Below are 11004 nucleotides of genomic sequence, written 5' to 3'. Positions count from 1 at the left end.
AGCCTCGACCCGTTCGGCGGCTTTGCAGAGCCGTTTGGCGGAGGCGCGGCTCGGCCGGCGCAGGGCGGTGCCCGCATGCCTGGCTTCGTCGGCTTCCGCGGTGCTGCGGGCGGTGGCCGGGCGGCTGTCGAGCTGCCCTCCGGCTTCGGCGGCGCCGAGCGAGGAGGGGGCGCGCCTGCCTCCTCGCGGGGGGGCGGGCAGAGCTTCCCCGCGGAGGGGAAGGGGGCGCAGGGCGGCGGGCGAGGGGCGGGCCGGCCGGCGGGGCGGGCGGAGGCGCGGTGGGGGGAAGGAGTCGGCGAGGGCGGGGCGTGCTACTCGGACGGGGGCGGCGGGTTCTACCCGCCGGAGGGTGGAGGGGACTTCCGCGGGGGAGGCTTCCGGGAGGGGGGAGGGTACCCCGAGGGGGGAGGGTACCCGGAGGGGGGGCGTCGCTTCGAGGCGGGAGAGAGGTTCGAGGCGGGAGAGAGGTTCGAGGGGGGAGGCTACCGCGGGGCGGCGGAGGCGGGGCGGGCGGGCGGCTGGCAAGAGTACCCGCGGTACCCGCAAGAGTACCCGCGGGAGTACTCGGCCTGGGGCGAGGGGCCCCCTCCCTCCCCTGGGTGGAGGGGCGGCGGGACCTCCGCGCGAGACGGCGCGGCGAGTAGCAGAGATGCAGGCCAGAGATGCAGGCCGAGATAGGCCGAGATGCAGGCCGAGATGCAGCCCCCGAGGGTCGCTTCCGTGAACCTTCCTCGAGCCGTCCTGCAGGCGGAAGCCGTCCCGGAGGGCTGGTGGCGCCGGAGAGGCAGCAGCAGGAGTGGGGGTGGGAGCAGCAGCGGCGGCGGACGCAGGAGTGGCTGCGCGACAAGGAGAGGCAGGAGCAGCTGTGGCAAGAGCAGCGGAGGCAGCAGCGGCGGCGGCAGCAGTGGGAGTGGCAGCAGGAGCGGCAGCAGCGGCTGCAGCGGCGGCAGTGGGCGCAACGGCAGTGGGAGGAGCGGCGGCAGTGGGAGCGCTCCAGCCGCGCCCCCTCCCGGGGGGGCTGGCGGGCGGACACGGGGTACTACAGCGCCCCGGAAGATTGGGTCGGCTACCCCGAGGGGCCGCTGCCGCAGGAGTGGCGCGGCAGTGGCGCGCGGCTCTAGATGCAGCGTGCAGCATGCAGCATGCAGCATGCAGCATGCAGATGTGGATGTGGATGTGGAGCACGAGCGTACGGCCTTCACGCCGCCGCATCCCCGCACCCTAGTCGCTGCACTCACAGCCCTCGCCGCACTCGCGCTCACACGTGGTGCCGGGGGGAGTGCCGCAGCCACTCTCCTCACTTGCGTGCTCGCACCGCAGGCATGCGGCGGGCGGACCCCCCCGAGGAGTGGCGGCCGGACGGAGGGAGGGGAGGAGGGCGGGGAGGAGGGCGGGGAGGAGGGCGGGGAGGCGCGCCGGACGTCGCCGACGATCGCGACGGCGGCGCCGCCAGCCCCGCCGCCGCGCCCGCCCCGGCGGCCGGCAGGCGCGACGGCCCGCCGCGAGAGCGGGAGTCGGAATCGGAGGCTGCCAAGGCGGCCGCGGATGCACTGGCCGGTGTATCCTCGGCGCCGCACTCGGAGGAGGGAGGGAGTTGCTCTGTAGGCGGATGCCGGCGAGGCGGAGGAGGGGAAGCCCTTCATCTCGCTCACGCAGGCCCAGGCGGCGGTGGCGGTGGCCCTGACGGCCGGGTCGATCAGCTTCGCCGAGAAGGCGGCGTCGGGCGACCTTTGGGTGGCGCTGCCGCGCGAGAGGAGGTGCGGCCCCGGCGGTAGCGCCTCGCGCCGCTCAGCCCTTTCCCCTCGCCGCGAGTAGGCGTCGCTGCCCGGCCTCGGGACGTCTGTGGGCGTGGAGAGGACGCTGGAGAGGGCGGTCGCTTCGGCGGCAGACGCCGCGGCCGCTGCGGTGGCGGGGACGGGCGAGGCGCTCTTCTCGCCGCTCAAGCCGTCGGGGGGAGCGTCGTCCGCCAAGGAGGCGGAGGCGGCCAGAGAGGCGGCGGCAGCTGCAGAGGCGTCGGCGAGAGCAAAGGCGGAGGCGGCGGCGCGCGTGGAGGCGGCAGAGGCGGCGGCGCTGCCGAGGGAGGAGTCGGCTCTTTGCACGCCGCTCTGAGTTCGATGCGTCGAGCTGTAGGCGCGAGCGAAGGAGGCGGAGCGGGCTCAGGCGGCGAGCGAGGCGGCCGCTGCGGCGGAGAGGGCGGAGAGGGCGCTGGCCGAGGAGAGGCTCGCGGCGGAGAGGGCGGCGCAGCAGGAGGAGGCGGAGAGGGCGGCGCAGCAGGAGCGGGAGAAGGTTGTGGCGCAGCAGGAGGAGGCGGAGAGGGCGGCGCAGCAGGAGCGGAAGAAGGTTGTGGCGCAGCAGGAGGAGGCGGAGAGGGCGGCGCAGCAGGAGCGGGAGAAGGTTGTGGCGCAGCAGGAGGAGGCGGAGAGGGCGGCGCAGCAGGAGCGGGAGAAGGTTGTGGCGCAGCAGGAGGAGGCGGAGAGGGCGGCGCAGCAGGAGCGGGAGAAGGTTGTGGCGCAGCAGCGGCGGGAGCAGCGGAAGCAACGACAGACGGCGATGTTGCGGGCGGCCGATGGGCTGCAGACCCAGCTGTCCGACCTCGAGCACGAGCTGGAGCGGCTCAGTGCTGATGTGCGCGGTGCAGTGGCTCCCAGGACAGGCATGAGTGAGAAGGGGGGAGGTCCGCCATGAGGGCATGTGTGATGAGTTGGGCGTGGTGTGTTTCTTGGTGTGTTTTGTGTTCCTAGTAGGGTGAACCGCTTTGCATGTCTGACTGTCACTGTGCGATTTCGGGGCCCGGGGTGGCGGGTGGTTCTTTCTCTTTCGTTTACTTGGAGCACTTGGAGTGCAGTCGGTAACCTCACATCCAGCGGGGCCGGTGAGCTGAGAAGCGCATCCAGCGGGCCGGATGATCGGGATCGGGCTACGGGCTAGAGAGCCCTGACCCCTAGCTAGGGGGGGGGCGCGCATTCGCAGGGCAAGGGCCCTAAAGTAAACACGTGTCTCCGAGGGTTAGTTCTGCGCTTTGGGTTTCCCCTAGCTGCGGAACGCCCCCTCTACTCGGAGCTAAAGAATACTCTCCGAGGGTTAGCCCCGCGTACCAGGTTTCCCCTTAACTGCAAGGACGCCCCCTCTACTCGGAGCTAGTGGACACGGACACGACACCTACTGATACGAGAATACATACCGCCCCCACGCAACTACTCGAAGATAATACGAGAATACGCAGCTGCGAGACGCCTATAAAGAAACAGCGAGGTAAAGTTCGGCGGCTATAATAAACCGAAAGTTGTCGTAAAACGCGGGCGAAAGCAAAGCAGAGGGCGGGCGCTTTCTGCCGCAGCGATGCCCGCAGCCTGTCGAGCAGCTTCCGCGGCGCACATGCGCCGCGGGGTTGAACGACAGCCGCGCCTCTCGAGCCACCCGTGCCACGCGCGGCGACGCGCACCCTGCGCGCCAGTCGGCGCACTGGCAGTACTGCACCAGCCAGCACGGCGTGGAGCAATGTATCCAGGGCATTGTGTTGGGCGCCAGCCAGCATGCCTCAGCACAGAGCAAGAGCGCATGCTGCGCACCCTGGCGCAGCACCAGCTCGCCTCCAACCAGGCACTCTCACCACTGCACAGCCGCCCACGAGCGCCCGCAGCTGCACTGCTCAACGCTCAAGCTCAGGAGCCTCCCCTTGTTGTCGCAGCTTTGTGCAGTGCAGCGTGCGAGCAGCGCAGCGCCAGGCAGACCCGTGGCACGCCCGGGCGGCTGTGGGACGGAGGCCCGCCGAGCGAGTGCGAGCCGCATCGGCGGCCATGTCTCCCGCAGCCGCGAGCGAGCGGTGCAGAGAGGCAGCGTCGCGCATGCTTTTCCGTAACTCTAGTCTTTTACCAGCCGCTGGCTGCAGTTTTCTTGCGTGGAGCACTCGGGGTCGACAGAGGTGGCGCATATCGCAGGAGAGGCAATGCGCACTCCCGGCTACGCACGCCTGCTTGTCTCCGCCCTGCTGGTCGACGTCTCATCCGCACTGCTGGTCGACGCCCGGCCGGCGGCTCAGGCGTCTCGGCTGGCGCTGGCACGTCATCAACCCGTACTCATGCAGGACGGTTCCGATCCGGGCCGCCGACAGGCCCTCTTCGGCGGGCTCGCGCCGCGCAGTATCAGAGTCGGCGACAACGTGGTAGCCAACAACGATTGGAACTCCTCCTCTCCGGCATACGGCATTGTGCGGGCGCAGGTGTACGAACTTCGCCGCGTCTACTACCAGGGCTTGGTTGATGGCTGTGTCCAACGTGTGGACGTGGAGCGGCTCGACGCGCCGCCGCCGCCGGGCTGCGCCGGCTACAAAAAATACGTCGCGCTCTACAGTCGCCGCTACCACTCCGGCACGGCACCGGTCGTGCTGCAACCGTCAGAGGTGGAGGTGGTGCGGGTGAGGGATGAGGTGAGCGGCAGCGCCTGGCTGGCGTTGCCAGGCCTGTTTTGGACGTGGCTCGCCTTCACCTTTTACAAGTACGGCGAGGAGCGGGGCGGCGCCTTCCGCGGCCTGAAGAAGGGGAGTAGATGAGAGAAGAGATGAATGTGATCCGACAGCGGCACAGCGTTTTTTCGCTACACCAAGGAGAGAGATTCGTGTGCACATCCCTTGGGGCCTGCTGCTCGGCAGTGGCACAGTGGTGCTTCTGCTGCTGCTGCTGCTGCCGTGCTGCTGCTGCTGCTACAGCCACGGAACACTTGGAGCACTTGGAGTGCGGTCATTAACCTCCACCCACAGGGCAGTTGGCAACGTCACATCCAAGAGGGCAGGGGGCCCGGGGAGCTAAGACACGCACCCCGCCGTCGGGCCGGAGGATCGGTATGGGGAGCAAGAGACCTTGAGGGGGGAATTTCTTTCTTCTTCGTTTCCCCTGTGTTAGTGCCTGCGCGCCTGTCCCGTGCCTCGCGGCCGCGAATTCTTCTCTCGGAAGTCTAAGCCGCTCTGCGGCCTTTACGGCCCGCGGCGCTGCAGCGCTGCAATACGTGTGCCCTCATTCGCAGGCAATGGTGCCACACTACTCGAACAAGAGCTACGCGGCCAAGCACGCGCAGCGGGCTGGGCAGCAGCGCCAGCCGTCGCCACCGCCAGCGCGTCAATCCGCTACGGAGCTCAGGATCTCGCGACGCGCTGTTTCTGGGACTGCTTCGGAGCGCGAATCTGCCTCCGAGCCGCCGCCAGCGAGCGTCGCGTCGGCTCATTCCGACGGAAGCGGAGGCACATCAGCGCTCGGCGGCGCGGCGCTCCCAGACGGCGCGGCTGTGCTCGTGGCCTACCATCGCGGCGGTCGCGCTCGGATGAGCAGTGGGCAGAGCGGGACGCCGGCGGTCGCGCCTCTCTCCCGCCTCGACCGCCTCGACCGGCTCGTGAGCGGCGATCAGGCGCCACCGTTCGAGCTCGGGGACGACGGCGACGGCGGCGGCTACGGCAGCGGCGGCGGCGGCGGAGACAGCGACGCCCTCGAGCTGCCGGAAGGGTTCGACTTGTATGCGCCAGACGAGGCGGCGGGGACGGAGGAGAGCTCCGGCGCGGGCGAGGATGCGGGAGGCGGACCCGACGCGTCGTCTCTGCCTGCCCCGCCAACACCGCAGTCGTGGCCGGCGCCGCCTTCTCCCGGCGTAAATCTCTCGCCTCAGCCCTTCCTCCCTCCGCCGCACGCCGCGCCGCCGAGCCGAGCGAGCGGGGGAGGTGCGGCCGGCGGCACGCCCGGCTACGCGAGCCGCCGCGCCGTCCTCTCCTCGTCGAGCCTCGAAGGCGGCAGCGGCAGGGGTAGCCGCTGCAGCTCTGCAGCGGGCAGCTCTGCAGCAGCGGTGCCGAGCTACGTGCGCTCCTACGGCCTGTTCACACCGCCATCTGTGAATGAGACGCTGTTCACAGGTGCCGACGTACATGCGCTCCTACGACCGGGCAGTGAGCGCGGCGGCGGCGGCGGCGGCCGAGCGGACCGCCGCGGCGTGGCTCCACGGCGACGCTCTCCTCGCCAACTTCTCGACGCCGCCGCGCGAGCCGCAAGCCTTGCCGGAGCCTCAGGGAGGGGAGGCTGCGCGGAGGGGTCGGGCCGCCGCCTCCGCCTCGGCTGCTGCTCCGGCAAGCGGCGCGCCTGGCGGTAGCGGAGGAGGAGGCGGCGTTGGAGACGGCGGAGGCGAAGGTGGTGGCGGGGGTGGCGGAGGTGGCGGGGATGGCGGAAGCGGCGCCCCCTCGTCGTACGTGCAGCTCGCCTCGCAGCGTGCCGCGTCGCGAGCCTCAAGCAGCGCTGCGGCGTCGTCTCCCGCCCCTCTCGCCGACGCGGCCGCCCCGCAGGCTGTGGGTCGTCCGCTGCCGTGGGCGCAGTCCCCCCCGCACCAGCCGCGCCCTTTCGAGGCGGCGGTGGCGCGGCGCGGCGGCGCGCGCGAGGCGAAGCCTTCGCCAGCGCAGCGGGAGGCTCGCGGCGGCGGAGGCGGAGGCGGCGGAGGCGGCGGAGGCGGCGGAGGCGGCGGAGGCGGCGGCGGCGGTGCAGCCGCGGCCGCCGCCGACGTGCTTGCGCAGCGCGCGCGGCCGACGGCGAGCAAGCGGCGGTTGCCCGGCTCCGGCTCATCTCGCGGCGGCGGCGAGGCGGCGGCGAGGGCGAGGCCTCCCGCGGGCAGGTCGCCTCCGCGCGCGAGGCCGTCTTCCGGCGGCGAAGGCGGCGAAGGCGGGGAAGGCAGGGACGAGGGCGACGAGTTCGACGGCGGGAGCAGCGCCGAGGGCGGAGGCTGCGGGAGGAGGTCCGGTGCAGACGGAGGGGAGTGGTGTGGTGTAGGCTACACGGGGATGCGAGGCACGCCCGTGCCAACCTTCAACCCGCTGCAGCCGCGCTCGGGGCCGCCCGCCGCTGCGGAGGCGGAGGCTGCGGCGCAGCGGGCGGGCGAGAGCGAGGCTGTCCCGCCCGAGCTGGTCGCGAGCGAGTCGCCGGCGTGGCTCCGTCTGGCGGAGGAGTCGCTGGCGGGGTCCCCGGCCGCTCCGGCAGCGTCCACCTCGCTGCTGCACGCTGCAGAGCCGGGCGAGCACCCACACACACACACACACACACACACACCCTCCCCCTCCCCCCTTCCCCCCCCACACCACCACCACCACCACCACCATCCTCCCCTCCTCCCACCACCCCGCCCTCCCCACTTCCTCTCCTCTTGCCCCCATCCTCTCCTCTCCCCTCCTCTCCCCTCCTCCCCTCTCCCCTCCCCTCTCCCCTCTCCTCCCCTCTCCCCTCTCTCCTCCCCTCTCCGCGCCGGAGGCCGAAGAGCAGACGCGGGGACATCTCACCCGTTTGTGGCCCCCGACGCCCAGGCGACCTCGTGCTCGAGACGGCGGCCACCGCTGGCTTCGCTCTCGGCGACGCCATCTGCATCGGCCACGGCGCCACCGCAGAGAGGAACTGGATCAGCGCCTTTGGGTGTGTGCTGCCATGAGAGGACACACGGAGCGAGGCACTCCCGACAGCACCCTCGTCGCTTGGCTGCGGCGCCAGCCTTCTCGGCCCACTCGGGCCCCACACCCCATGCGCCGCCCCTCCACACCCCGCCCCCCCCCCTCCCCCCTCTTCGCCCGATCAGGTCGATTCACCTCGCGCGCCCCCTGGTCCACCACCACCCGCCCGGCACCACCGTCGCTCGCCACGTGCCGTCCGGCGACCCCTCGCCCGACCGCCCACCGCCCTCCTCCGCCTCGTCGCCCGCGCCGCCGCCCACGTCTGCGCCTGCGCCCGCGCCAGCGGCGCCCGCAGCGCCGGCGTCGCCCGCAACACCGGCGTCGTCCCCGCCCGCGTCGCTGATCTCGCGCGCTTTCGCTGCGCTGACGGGTCGCGGCGGCTCCTCCTCGCCACCCGAGCAGCCCGACGGCGGCGGGCGCGACGATGGCAGTGCCGGCGGCGCGGCCATCGCACAGGCGGATCGCAGCGAGGCGCACCCTTGCCCCACGCCCGACGCCCTCCCCCTCCCCCGCCCCCTCCCCCTCCCCCGCCTCACCCTCATGCCACGTATCCTCACCCTCGCCCTCGCCCCTCCCGCGCCGCGGCAGGGCGGCCAGAGCCAGAGCCAGAGCCAGAGCCGCAGCGTGTCTCGCGACCTCGCCGCGAGCGCGTGCTCTGCTGCGCTCGCCGCCGCCGCGCGGAGCCTGTCGCACTCTCCGCTGCCGCAGGCGTCAAAGTCGTCGACGGCGACGCTCTCTGCCGCGCTCGCCGCCATCGACGACGCAGTGGCCATGGTTGCCGCGTCCGAGGGGTCGGGGGCGCCCGAGGCCGCCTCAGCCGCCCAGCCTGCCCGCGGCGCCGCCCCCAAGGTGGACTTTCCCAAGGTGGACTACATGCTCACGCCGGAGCGGGCGTCGGCCGGCAGGGCCGGCGCATCTGGCCGGCTGAGCGAGTCTGCGGCGGCGGCGGCGACGCGGGAGGCGGCGGCGCTGCGGACGGCGGCGCTCCGACGCGAGCGGGAGCGTGGGCTGCAGGCCAGGAGGCGCGTGCTGCTCGCTGCCATGTACGTCGTGTGGCGGCACCACGCTCGGCTCCGGCGCCTCATCTCCGAGATGCGCCGCGCGCGCCTCGCCAGCGGTGGGCTTCGGAAGCTGCGCGCGAATGCGGCGCGTGGAGCGGCGGCAGATCGCATCGCAGCCGCCGGCCGCGCCTGGCGGCGGCGCTGCTTGGCCGTCCCTTGGCGCCGCTGGCTCGCCGACTGGCGACGCTCCAACGGCCTGCTGATTGCGGCGACCTTGTTTAAGCGGCAGCGCAGCCATGCGGCGGTGCAGCGCCTCGCTGCCCACGCCAACGCCACTCGCGTCCTGCGGGCGGCGGTGGCGAGAGGCAGGACCGCCGTTGCAGCTGCCGCTCTCAAGCGGTGGGGCATCGAGGTCGCGGCGCTCCACGGGCTGCAGCTGCGCGCGGCGGCTGCCGCGGAGGCGTCTCGCAGCCTCGCGCTGCGCCGCTCCTTCGCCAAGCTCGCCGCCGCAACCGAGCGCGCGGCAGTGGAGCGTGCTGCCGCAGCGACGGAGGCCCGCGCCGCAGAGCGCGACGCCGTGTGGCGAGCGCTGAGCAGCTGGCGGCTGCAGACGGCCCGGCGGGCGGATGCGACGGTGCAGGCGCGCGCGTTTGGCTATTTGTGCCGCGACAGCGACCCGGCCGCGGTGCGTCTCGACCTCCAGAGAGCGTCCCTCCACCGGTGGCTCCGCTGTGCCACCGCGCTCGCCGTCGCCCAGTCGACGGCCGGCCAGTTGTCGCTCGTGGCTCGTTCGCTCTGCCGAGTGCGAGCCATGCGCCGGCTCGAGGCGGCGTGGCTGGCTCTCCCGTGGCCCTCCGCTGCCGCCGCGCGCTTTTGTCGCCGCCGCCAGCTGGCACGCGGGTGGAGGTCCTTCAGCAGAGTATGGCTGCGCGGCAGGGGGCGGAGGCAGGTCGCGGTGGCAGCGGGGTACGGGCAGTCACTCATCCTCCACAGCCGCATCGCGCAGTGGACGGCGCACGCGGCGCGCCGCCGCCGGCTCGCGGCGCTGCTCTCCGCCGCCGAGTCGGCCATGCACCACCGCCGCGCGGCGGCCGCCCTTGGCTGCTGGCGCGTCACGGCGAGGCGAGCGCGGGGACGCGCCCGCGCCAGGCGCCACGCCGCATTCGCGGCCGGGTTTGGGAGGTGGAAGTCGAATAGCGTTCGGCGCGCGCGGCTGGCGGCGCTGACCGCGACCGCCGCCGGCCACAGCCGCCACACGTCGCTCGCTGCGTGCTGGCGGCGGCTCGTCGACGAGCTTGCCCGTAGCCGCTTCCTGGCGCTGGCCCCTCACCACCACCGGCGCGGGTGGGTGCGCGCGACCGCTTTCAACGCGTTGCGCGTGGCCGCCGCCGCGGCGCGTCGCAGGGCGCTGCCTCCGCTGCCGCGGCGGACTTCAGTCGAGGTGGGCGCCGTAGCGGTGGTGGCCAAGCCGCCCACAAGCTGACCTCTCCCCCGTCTCCCTTGCAGGCCGACCTGATCGTCGCCAGCCGCCAGCGCGCGGCGCTCGCCTTTTGCTTCGACCGCTGGTCCCGGGTCAAGCGTGGCGGTCTGGCGAGGTGGGAGCGCTCAACGCTCGCGCTGCACGCGTGGCGCTTGCGCCGCTCCTTTGCGCAGCGCAAGGCGTGGCGTCGGTGGAAGGCTGCGGCGGCCACGTCGAGAATCACGGCGCTCGTACGCCGCCGCGCCGACTACTGGGCTCGTGCTCTCGCGGCGCGCTACCGGCTGCGGCTGTGGGCGGTGCGCGCTGCGGCCGGCCGCGCGCTGTCGCGCCGTCTCGCCGTGGCGTTTGGCCAGCGCACCGCCGCCGCTCTCGTCGTCTGGATGGAGGCCGTCGCTGCCTCCCACGCCCGCTCTCGCACGGCAGCCCTCGCCGCGGCGGCGCTCTCCCAGCTGCGGCTCTGCGCTTCATGGCGGCAGTGGCGCGCGGCGGTCGAGTCCCTCGCAGCCTCCACGCCCTCCGCCGAGCGCTCCGTGTCCTTCTTCCTCTCCAAGGACCGCCGCGCAATGCGCCGCACTCTGCGGCATCTCTTCGAGCGTGGCGCAGGCCGACGGTGCGTTCGAGTCGCCGCCGCTCACTGGCATTCTGCGGCCGCCGCGCGAGGGCTGCGCGCCTTGCGTGCGAGCGCAGCTGCACGAGCGGCCGGCGAGGCGCGAAGGCACGCCGCGTCGCTCCACGCCCTCGCGCTCGCGCTCGACAGGTTCGCCACCCACGCCCGGCGGAGACGTGGCCTCGATCGGGTGCGGTCGCGCGTGTCGGCGGCGGCCACGCACGCAGCCTTGCGGCTGTGGGTCAGCCGAGTCCGGTCGCTCGAGGCGGCGTCCGCCACTTTTTACCGTGCCTCCGCCGCCAGCCGGCGCGCGCGCCTCGCTCGCGCCTTCCGCAGCCTGCAAGCGGTCTATGTCCGGGCGGCAGCCGGCGCGGACGCGATGCGGGCGGCGGTGACGCAACGGCTACGCGCATGCTTCGCACGATTCTGCGCGGCGAACGCCGCTGCTGCTTGC

Source organism: Emiliania huxleyi, assembly GCF_000372725.1.
Source record: "Emiliania huxleyi CCMP1516 unplaced genomic scaffold EMIHUscaffold_5, whole genome shotgun sequence".
NCBI classification, from domain to species: Eukaryota; Haptophyta; order Isochrysidales; family Noelaerhabdaceae; genus Emiliania; species Emiliania huxleyi.
This window is presented reverse-complemented; position numbering follows the sequence as displayed.